Here is a 12,111-nt window from a genome sequence, read left to right on the forward strand (position 1 = left end):
CTGCATATAAGTTAAATAAGCAGAGGGACAATATACAGGCTTGATGTACTCCTTTCCCTATTTGTAACCTGTCTCTTGTTCCATGTCCAGTTCTAACTGTTGCTTCCTGACCTGCATACAGATTTCTCAAGAGGCAGGTCAGGTGGTCTGGTATTCCCATCTCTTTCAGAATTTTCCAGAGTTTGTTGTGGTCCACACAGTCAAAGGCTTTGGTCCACACAGTCAAAGGCTTTGGTCCACACCAGTCAAAGGCTTTGGCAATAAAGCAGATGTTTTTCTGGAACTCTCTTGCTTTTTCCATGATCCAGCAGGGGTTGGTGATTTGATCTCTGGTTCCTCAGCCTTTTCTAAATCCAGCTTGAACATTTGGAAGTTCACGGTTCATGTACTGTTGAAGCCTGGCTTGGAGAATTTTGAGCATTACTTTATTAGGGTGTGAGATGAGTGCAATTGTGTGGTAGTTTGAGAATTTTTTGGCATTGCCTTTCTTTGGGATTGGAACGAAAACTAACCTTTTCCAGTCCTATGGCTGCTGCTGAGTTTTCCAAATTTGCTCCAAATTTGGCATATTGAGCAGCACTTTCCCAGTATCATCTTTTAGGACCTGAACTAGCTCAACTGGAATTCCATCACCTCCACTGGCTTTATTCATGTATGCATACGACATCAGATGCAATTATTCTTTTTTAAATTATTTTTATTGAGGTAACATTGGTTTGAGAATCCCTTGGACAGCAAGGAGATCAAAGCAGTCAATTCTAAAGGACATCAACCCTGACTATTCATTGTAAGGGCTTCCTATGTAGCTCAGTCAGTAATGCATCTGCCTGCAATGCAGGAGACCTGAGTTCAATTTCTGGGTCAGGAAGTTCCCCTGGAGAAGGAAATGGCAACCCACTCCAGTATTCTTGCCTGGAGAATCCCATGCATAGAGGAGCCTGGCAGGCTACAGTTCATGGGATCGCAAGAGTTGGACAAAACTTGGCGTTATCTTTATTCATTGTAAACACTGATGCTGAAGCTTCCTGATGAGAGGAGCCAACTCATTGGAAAAGATCCTGATGCTGGGAAAGATTGAGGGCAGAACAAGAAGGGGACGACAGTGGATGAGATGGTTGGATGGCATCATTGACTCAATGGACATGAGTTTGAGCAAACCCTGGGAGACAGTGAAGGAGAGGGAAGCCTGCTTGCTGCAGTCCATGGCGTCACAAAGAGTCTAGCATGATTGAGTGACTGAACAATAGCCACCACCACATTGGTTTGTAAGATTATATTTTTTCATTTGTACATTATAGTATTTCTACTCCCGTATACACTACAGTGTGCTCACCACCAAAATTTCTGTTTCTATCTCTCACTGTACAGTTGATCCCTTTACCCATGTTACTCTCCCCATTCTTAAGGTCAACACCTGATCATTTGAACTGTATGATGCCACATTTGATATGACCATAGCACATAGTCCTTGAATATTAATTTCCTGTCTTCAGAGAGCTGAACAGTAATGGTAGAGTATTCTGGAAGGAAGACTAATGCCACCCTCTGGCAACATTCTCAAGCCTTCTCTGAGCCATCCCTGAGATCTCTGTTTGCCCTGGTCCGTGATAGGTTTGTTCTCATCCCATCCACTCTTTTGATGGTCAATATTTAATGACTGGTTTTCCCAAGAAAATAAGCCATGATTTGTAACATTTACCAATTTTGTTGGTATAAATACCCTTATCATAGCCAATTTCCAAGCTACTTGCCTGACAGAACTGGACAAAGAGTTAGGGTGAGATGACAACATTCACCTCTCATGAGTTCACAGAAAATAATGAAAGGAAGAAAGGGAGGGCAGTAGGGAGAGAGAAAGGAAGGGATTTCTCTCCCTATGCTCCTTTAAAAAAATGTATTCACCAATTTTCAGTTTCGTCCTCCATATCCACTGTCATATAAACTCAGATTAACTCCATACAAGCCAGCTCCAGCACACTTCAGATCCAGTTCCATAATCAGCCCTGCAGGCTGTATTACATTTTTGAAATTTCTGGAAAAAAGTCAAGAAATAAGGCATAGCTGAGCTGGGCTATGGCATAGGGCCAGGAAATCTGAACCAGGCTCATCCACGCATCACGGCCAGCACACGTTCTTCACCAGCACTATCTCCCCACGTCCCTGCTCCTCCCTGGTCATTTGGGAGGAATGATTCTTCTTACCGACACATTCATTAAAGCACTAATGCATGGCGATCAGTACTTGGATTCCATGACTTGATTCAGCCTTATAGGAACCACACACAGAAGGAGGGCTTCATTGAAGGGAAGCTAAGCCACTTCTGACAGATCTGAGATCTGAACAGGCACAGGGCTTGGGGGTTTAGTTTTTTCATGACTTCTCCCACATTCTCATTCTTGGTGGAAGCCAAAGAAGAGAACACCCAGCTGTTCCCTTGAACAGTTAGATGTTCCATAAAACAACTGGACAGGTAGAGGGCAAGCTTCCCTTTCTCAGTGGCCAATGTAGTCTTACTCAACTCCCTGGTGCTTCTCAGAATCTTCAGATCCTCCTCCTTCTGTGAGTTCTCTCCACCCCACCCTCCCGAAACTCATCTCCTCCATCTCCCCTAGTTCTCCTCTCCCACCTCACACAGAGCACATTCGACAGATGCCAGTAGCTATGCTGCTCTCTGGTTTGGGGAATTATTCTAGACTTACTTCCCCTTTCTCTCCATCATCAAGATTCCTCTGCTAAAGCACCTTTTACTCATACTTCCTACTGACTCTACAAGGCTCAGCTCAAAGGTCATCTTCTCTATGATGGATCTCCTGAAATCCCCATCTAGAATACATTTCTCCATTTATTCCAGGCATGAGATACTCTATAAATGGTTGTTCTTGATTTATTCCACATTGTGTCTTTTATTATAGCTGTAGAGGAGCCTATTATTTTTATCCCTGTGAAAATGTGAAATCCATGAAGGCAGGAACATTGTCCAATTTGTCCATGATTTCCCATGGCACTTAACACGCAAGACTTATGAGTTGTGGAATTAAGAAAATCTTGCTTGAATGCATTTAACAAATTGAAATAAATTTTACATAGTGGGTTTGAGTCAAGCCCCATGAAAATATATTCAGGGGACTTACACTCCTATTTCCACTCCTTACCTGTAGATAGCCCCATCCGTCTATGTCTGGCATGAGCTGGGAGAGCAAGGTGCTCTGCTGGACAGTGAGCTGGGAAGAATTCGGGCATAAACGATACAGTAGTAAGCTTTAAGGAGTTTAGATTTTAACATCTTAGAGAAGTGTCCAAATAGTAATTCATCTTTTAATCAAGATTTTAGGTAGAGGCCAAGGCTTCCTTTTTCAATGGCCAAAAGAGAATTTTAGTGATACTGCAGAAGTCATCTTCTATTGAGAGGAGATCAGAGGGAATTAAGTAAATAGAATTTTGAAAAGTAGATAATTAAAGGACAAAAAGAAATTTTCAGACTAGAGAAAGGAATCTTCGGAACTTTAGTCCTAAGGTAAAACTTTGCATGGGGTGTTGGGGTGGGGCTATTATGAGTATGAGCAGAGAGGAGAATGCAAAGAGGCAATGTTCTTGGGGATGCCTGTGGCTGAATTGGGAGAGTGAGACCCTTTTCAGGAGTCCCCAACCTCCAGATCTAACACCTGATGATCTCAGATGGAGCTGATTTAATAATAATTGAAATAAAGCACGCAATAAATGTAACGTGCTTGAGTCATCCCCAAACCATTCCTCTCTCTTCCATGGAAAACTGTCTTCCAAGAAATCAGTCCCTGGTGCCAAAAAGGTTGGAACCGCTGCAGCTGGTCTGGCTGCTGGACAGTTCCAGAAGACCCCATTTCTCTAGTGCTGAAAAATATTTAATTTCAGGTTATATGTAAGTGGATATGGAGGAAGAAGTTGAAAATTGGTGAATAAAAATTTTTGAAGGAGCATGGGGGTCAGAAATTTTCTTCCTCCCCCGCTTCACTCTTCCTTTATTTTTTGTGAACAAATTATCTGTCAGCATAATGCTGAGTTTTAAAGATACACAGAAAAGCAAGACGCATGCTTTGAATTCCCCTGTGCTGTGCTATGCTTAGTCTCTCAGTTGTATCTGACTCTTTACGACCCCATGGGCTGTAGCCTGCCAGGCTCCTCTGTTCATGGGGATTCTCCAGGCAATAATACTGGAGTGGGTTGCCATGCCCTCCTCCAGGGGATCTTCCCAACCCAGAGATCGAACCCAGGTCTCCTGTATTGTAGGCAGATTCTTTACTGTCTGAGCCACCAGGGAAGCCCAAGAATACTGGTGAGGGTAGCTTCTCCCTTCTCCAGGGGAACTTCCTGACCCAGGAATCGAACCGGGGTCTCCAGCATTGCAGGTGGATTCTTTACCAGCTGAGCTACCAGGGAAGCCCTTGAATCCCCCTACCCAGCCCCTACAAAAGCTTACAGTCTGGTGATAGATTCAGATAAGGAAAGAACAGTGATTCTGCCCAGGGACAAGGACTATGACTTAGGGACTATGGAGGCTATGACAGCAGAGCAGAGGACCCCTCAATGTGGTCACAGCTAGGGGTGGTGACGCATGAATGCCTCTGGGAGGAAGGGTGTTAGGGCTTCATGAAATGGAAATGAAAAGCGTCCCTGGTCTCCAGTAAAAGGAGGAGAAACACACTTAAAGGGGGAGGAAACAGCCTTTGAAGGGGATGCAGGCACGAGAAGGCATGAGGCCTTCGAGGAACTATGGGTATCGATGTACCTAGAGACTGTGCTAGGCGACAAATAGCGGCAGAGATGGAGTGATAACAGTGAGCCTGTGAACATCATTACAGGCCATACTAGAGGTGTCTGAGCTGAAGCTAATTCTTTCTAGAGCCGTGGCTATCTTTTCGTACACTAATTATTATCCTCGGCATATCTTCTCTTCTTGTTTCCAACTTCCAGTCTAATGAAATAAAGACAGAAATGCAAGTGTGGTTTGGTCAAGATTAATGAATTAACAAATATGTCTGCCTGGGCCTCTTGGTGTCTGTTTAGAACCCAAGAGGACTATTTGGGAGGAAAAGTATTCAGAGCTTTGCTGTAGCTAGGGTAGTCCTCGGATCAGAAGCATCAGCAGGAGCTGGCAGCCTTTGAGAGATATGGACTGTAAGATTTCCTCTAGACCTGCTGAGGGCTGGAGAAGCACTGGGTAGGAACTCAGGATCCTGAGCTTGAATCCTGGCTCTGCCTCCTGCGGGCTGCATGACTTTGGTGGTCCTTTCTTACCTTTCTTCTCTGCGCATTAGCACATCAGTGACAAAGTTAAGGTCAACCCAGTGGATTCCTGTGACATTCAGCTCTAAGGGGTGAACGTATGTGTGTATGTTATTCTTGGGAATACTGCTGGGAAAGTTGATCATTTTCAAACTGACTAACACACACTTGCTCCCTGGAAGATCCACTCTTTGGAATTATGTCTTTAAGCCTGTAGTTAGTGAAAAAGATTCTCAGAAATCATGGGCTTGCACCTGAAGGCAGATCAACCGGAAAATAAGACCGTCAGGTACTCACCACTCTGTCTAGCTGAGGCTTCACAGAAAGAGAAAAGAAGCGGATCCTTTCCATTCCCTCCTACTTCCCATCTTGTCTACTTTTTAAGGAAAGAAAAAAGAGGCAGAATCTACATGACCAGCTCCAGAAGCACATAATTCCATAGCGTTTTCCTGGTTGTTGCATGAGGATAATCGTGTGTGTGTATGTGTGTGTGTGTACACGTGTGTGTGCTGTGGGTACAGGGAGACTGCTTAGGGTGACAGTGCCTTAAAGTATAAATGTTTTAATTCAAGAGAAAGAAGATCCAGCTGTCGGACCCAATGGTACACTAGAGCTGCATTTCATTTTCTAAAGAGCTTCCCCAGTAGGTCTATGTAAAGGCTGCAGAAATACAGTGAACAGGCTTCCAACTAAAAGATAAGGATGGAATGATGGCTAGGTAGCCAAATCCTTGCCTTACTCTGCAGAGACGAAGGGGCTAGCCTGGAGAATCCCTTTCCTTATTCCCAAACTGCTGCCCCATGGAGAAGTGCTTGAGAATTTGGGTTGAGAAAGTGCACTCCTGACCTGGGCTACTGAGACCCCTTACTCTACGGCATCAGGGCAGTGAGATTTCCAGGCAAGATGGTCAGCATCTTGTTAATGGAGAAAGGGGTGAAACTGCAGAGAAGAGATGCCAGTATAAGTTATAGGGAAGAGACATAAGACTGGGAAGAAGGCAAACAAGCTTCATTGCTAACTTGCTCTGTGATCTTGGCAAATCTCTCTAACTCCTAGTTCCCTGTTTGAGGACATTCATAACTATTATTGGGCAGCAATTATGAATAAGATGTCCACTTACTAAGCATGACTGTAAATAATGTAGTATATTCCAAGTTAATACTATCTATATGCTGTTGACTGACACATTTCTACCTCCAGCTAAGAACCTATTCTTTGAATAAGACTTTTGGATCCCAATGCTTATTTTTCATGTTTTACCTGGGACACATCCTCCCTGTAGACACATCAAGGCCATTGTCACAAGAGGAACAAGTGGGCTAACATCTTCACATGACTGCAGGTGCCTTAGATACGCTAGAAGGCCAAGGAGTACCTGTGGTTATGACCAGCCTTCTCCTTGGGGAAAAAGCTCTTGACTAGTACAACATGTCACCATAAGGTTTAGAAGTGGATTTTTCACCATACTTTTCAGAGAGTCACCTTATTTCTACATGTTGGGGTTTTATACGGTTTCCTCCCTCCACTATTAATGGTCCACCCTCAGTGAAAAGTGCTGGTGAAGCTCTTTGCACATCACTTTACAGCATCTGAGTTTGGAAGGAGGGAAGAGGAGTGAAAGTTGACTTGAGAAGCTCTTTTATACAAATTAGCTCAATCATAGCCCCACAAGGCAGGTACCGCATCATTATCCCAATTTTACAGACGAGGACGCTAAATTTATAGAGGCTGAAATGACTTGCCAAAGATATGTGGTAAGTGATAGAAACAGGGTTTGAATCCAGGTGTTCTGGTTTTCTGACATCAATAACCTGTAGCCTTGGGAATTTCCTGGTGGTCCAGTGGCTAAGACTCCACACTCCCAATGCAGGCAGCCAGGTTCGATCCCTGGTCAGAGAACTATCTCACATGCTGCAACTAAGATCTGGTGTGGCCAAATAAATAAATAATAAATAGCTACAAAAGGACAGTTTGTCAAAACTCATAAAACCTTACAACACAAAGACTGAACATTAATGTCCCCAAATAAAACATTATATATGTGTGTATATATATACACAATACACATATATGTATTCTATACACAATTTAGAAGTATAGGAAGTGCAAGGAAAGAACGCAGACTGTGACCACAAAATCTATCTGAACTACAGAGATATGGTACAACCTGACAGATGGGGATGAGAGAAGACTGAATATCCCAAGTGCTGCAACTAAGATCTGGTGTATCCAAATAAACAAATAATTTTTTTTAAAGTACAATAAAAAAAAAAAGAAAGAAAAACAGCACCCTTGATACCCTCTAAGCTGATTTGCCACACAGCAGCCCGAGTGGTCCTGTTACCGTGTAGGTCAAGCTGCACTTGACCTACAAGAACAAGCTGCTTCTGTGCTCAGAATCCTCACTCAGAGTAACATCCTAAGTCCTCATCCTCCTATACAAGGCCCTGCAACCTCCTCTCATCATGCACGCCCTCTACCCACCACCAGCCTTCTGCTTTTCAGGTTTGCCTCCTAACTCCTCTCCCCGCTCGCCTCCAACGCCACTGGTCTTTCTGCGAGTGCTGAGCCTATGGCATGCTCCAGTGCCTGCTGCAGAGGCACTGCCCGAGCATTCCCTCAGCCTAGAATGCTTTCCCCCAGAGGGAAGCGTGGCTTCTACCATCACCAGCTTAAGGTGTCTTAAAGTGCCTGTTCTTAGCAAAGGTTACCACCTTGGAGAAGCTTCCTTGGCCACTGTCTCTGTCATGACAGCTCCACGCCTGGTCCAGGGGGCACCCCCAGGTTTTGTGCCTCCCCCGGCACTTCTCACCTGCTGGCAGCATCCACCTTTCCCCAATTGTCTATTGCAGCCCAGTCCAACAGAACACTCTGCAATGATGCTACTGTTCCGCGATCTCCAAGGGTAGCAGCAGCCACATTCGCTACGGAGCATATGAAACACAGCTACACGATGGGGGAAATGTTTAATTTTAATGAACGTAAACTTAAATAGCCCCACATGGCTAGTGGCTACCTTCTCAGGCAATGCAGATTTAATCTCTCTGCAGAATATAAGTGTACATCAGTTCAGTTCAGTTCAGTCACTCAGTCGTGTCCAACTCTTTGCAACTCCATGAATCGTAGCACGCCAGGCCTCCCTGTCCATCACAAACTCCCAGAGTTTACCCAAACTCATGTCCATCAAGTCGGTGATGCCATCCAGCCATCTCATCCTCTGTCGTCCCCTTCTCCTCAGGCCCCCAATCCCTTCCAGCATCAGAGTCTTTTCCAATAAGTCAACTCTTCGCATGAGGTGGCCAAAGTATTGGAGTTCCAATCCTTCCGATAAACACCCAGGACTGATCTCCTTCAGAATGGACTGGTTGGATCTCCTTGCAGTCCAAGGGACTCTCAAGAGTCTTCTCCAACACCACAGTTCAAAAGCATCAATTCTTTGATGCTCAGCCTTCTTCACAGTCCAACTCTTACATCCATACATGACCACTGGAAAAACCACAGCCTTCACTAGACAGACCTTCGTTGGCAAAGTAATGTCTCTGCTTTTGAATATACTATCTAGGTTGGTCATAACTTTCCTTCCAAGGAATAAGTGTCTTTTAATTTCATGGCTGCAATCACCATCTGCAGTGATTTTGGAGCCCCCCAAAATAAAGTTTTTTCCACTGTTTCCCCATCTATTTGCGATGAAGTGATGGGACCAGATGCCATTGTCTTAGTTTTCTGAATGTTGAGCTTTAAGCTAACTTTTTCACTCTCCAATATCACTTTCATCAAGAGGCTTTTTAGTTCCTCTTCACTTTCTGCCATAAGGGTGGTGTCATCTGCATATCTGAGGTGATTGATATTTATCCCGGCAATCTTGATTCCAGCTTGTGTTTCTTCCAGTCCAACGTTTCTCATGATGTACTCTGCACAGAAGTTAAAAAAGCAGGGTGACAATATATAGCCTTGACGTACTCCTTTTCCTATTTGGAACCAGTCTATTGTTCCATGTTCAGTCCTAACTGTTGCTTCTTGACCTGCATATAGGTGTCTCAAGAGGCAGGTTAGGTGGTCTGGTATTCCCATCTCTTTCAGAATTTTCCAGTTTACTGTGATCCACACAGTTAAAGACTTTGGCATAGTCAATAAAGCAGAAATAGATGTTTCTTGGATGTTGGCAATTTGATCTCTGATTCCCCTGCCTTTTCTAAAAGAAGCTTGGACATCTGGAAGTTCACGGTTCATGTATTGCTGAAGCCTGGCTTGGGGAATTTTGAGCATTACTTTACTAGCATGTGAGATGAGTGCAATTGTGTGGTAGTTTGAGCATTCTTTGGCATTGCCTTTTTTTGGGATTGGAATGAAAACGGACCTGTTTCAGTCCGGTGGCCACTGCTGAGTTTTCCAAATTTGCTGGCATATTGAGTGCAGCACTTTCACAGTATCATCTTTCAGGATTCGAAATAGTTCAATTGGAATTCTATCACCTCCACTAGCTTTGTTCATAGTGATGCTTTCTAAGGCCCACTTGATTTCACATTCCAGGATGTCTGGCTCTAGGTGAGTGATCACACCATTGTCATTATCTGGGTCATGAAGATCTTTTTTGTACAGTTCTTCCGTGTATTCTTGCCACCTCTTCTTAATATCTTCTGCTTTTGTTAGGTCCATACCATTTCTGTCCTTTATCGAGCCCATCTTTGCATGATATGTTCCCTTGGCGTCTCTAATTTTCTTGAAGAGATCTCTAGTCTTTCCCATTCTGTTGTTTTCCACTATTTCTTTGGATTGATTGCTGAGGAAGGCTTTCTTATCTCTCCTTGCTATTCTTTGAAACTCTGCATTCAAGTGGGAATATCTTTCCTTTTCTCCTTTGCTTTTCACTTCTCTTCTTTTCACAGCTATTTGTAAGGCCTCCTGAGACAGCCATTTTGTTTTTTTTCATTTCTTTTCCATTGGGATGGTCTTGATCCCTGTCTCCTGTACAATGTCACGAACCTCATTCCATAGTTCATCGGGCACTCTATCAGATCTCCATAATCTATTTCTCACTTCTACTGTATAATCATAACAGATTTGATTTAGGTCATATCTGAATGGTCTAGTGGTTTTCCCTACTTTCTTCAATTTAAGTCTGAATTTGGCAATAAGGAGTTCATGATCTGAGCCACAGTCAGCTCCTGGTCTTGTTTTTGCTGACTGTATAGAGCTTCTCCATCTTTGCCTACATAGGATATAATCAGTCTGATTTCGGTGTTGACCATCTGGTGATGTCCATGTGTAGAGTCTTCTCTTGTGTTGTTGGAAGAGGGTGTTTGCTATGACCAGTGCATTCTCTTGGCAAAACTCTATTAGCCTTTGCCCTGCTTCATTCTGTACTCCAAGGCCAAATTTGCCTGTTACTCCAGGTGTTTCTTGACTTCCTACTTTTGCATTCCAGTCCCCTATAATGAAAAGGACATCTTTTTTGGGTGTTAGTTCTAAAAGGTCTTGTAGGTCTTCATAGAACCGTTCAACTTCAGCTTCTTCAGCACTACTGGTTGGGGAATAGGCTTGGATTACCGTGGTATTGAATGGTTTGCCTTGGAAACGAACAGAGATCATTCTGTCGTTTTTGAGATTGCATCCAAGTACTGCATTTAGGGCTCTTTTGTTGACCGTGATGGCTACTCCATTTCTTCTAAGGGATTCCTGCCCACAGTAGTAGATATAATGGTCATCTGAGTTAAATTCACCCATTCCAGTGCATTTTAGTTAGCTGATTTCTAGAATGTCAACATTCACTCTTGCCATCTCCTGTCTGACCACTTCCAATTTGCCTTGATTCATGGACCTGACATTCCAGGTTCCTATGCAATACTGCTCTTTATAGCATCAGACCTTGCTTCTATCACCAGTCACATCCACAACTGGGTGTTGTTTTTGCTTTGGCTTCATCCCTTCTTTCTTTCTGGAGTTATTTCTCCACTGATCTCCAATAGCATATTGGGCACCTACCGACCTGGGGAGTTCCTCTTTCAGTATTGTATCATTTTGACTTTTCATACTGTTCATGGAGTTCTCAATGCAAGAATACTAAAGTGGTTTGTCATTCCCTTCTCCAGTGGACCACATTTTTTGTTCACTGCTATGTCCCCAGTGCCTAGAAACCTGTCCAACTACTCAGTATGTGTCAGCCAAAAGAATGAATAAAGGCATCGCCTTGAAGCTCTGCATACAGTATCTCATTAAACCCAACAACATACTGGTGGGTTAGATACTATTTTCATGTTCTAGTATTCAGAGAGAGGAAGTGTCTTGCTAAGAAATGCCCAGTTAGCTTGGATCTGATGGCCAACATTTCCCCTTTTAAGGTAAAAAAAAAAAAAATAGTTCTGGGGGATCTAGTGTACAGAATAGTGAACAATACTGCTGTATCTTGAAAAGTCCTGAGTGAGTAGATCTTAAATGTTGTCACCGTATACACACAAAGAAGGTAAGAATGTCAGGTAGAGGTGTTAAGGAACCTTATGATGGTAATCATTTTGCTCTCTATATACGGATTAAATCATCACATTTTACACCTAAAACCTATACAACTCTATGTGCCAATTATATTTCAATAAAGAAGAAAAATGATAAAGAACACCCAGCAAGGAAGAGGTAGATAGGATCTGAGCTCAGGGCTGTCTGGTGACACTCAGACTCTTTTCTTTGCTGAGATTGGACTAGGCATTTTCTGTGGTCCTTTCTGATATACTGTGGTTTTACAAGAATCTGCTTCCCTGTCAGCCAATGACAGCACATAGTTTAACCACCAATGAGACTGATGGACACTTTGCATAAAGCCCCTCGTCAATCACTCAGAAGCCACGATTCTTTGGACGG

At 43.4% G+C, this 12,111-nt stretch overlaps 1 protein-coding gene across 1 annotated transcript in view; it reads right to left on the reverse strand.

The window, feature by feature from the left end:
- Positions 1-12,111, reverse strand: part of ASTN2 (astrotactin 2) — a 1,033,755-nt gene that overhangs the window by 568,134 nt on the left and 453,510 nt on the right. The window lies entirely within an intron of this gene.

Source organism: Budorcas taxicolor, chromosome 8 (assembly GCF_023091745.1).
Source record: "Budorcas taxicolor isolate Tak-1 chromosome 8, Takin1.1, whole genome shotgun sequence".
Taxonomy (NCBI): Eukaryota; Metazoa; Chordata; class Mammalia; order Artiodactyla; family Bovidae; genus Budorcas; species Budorcas taxicolor.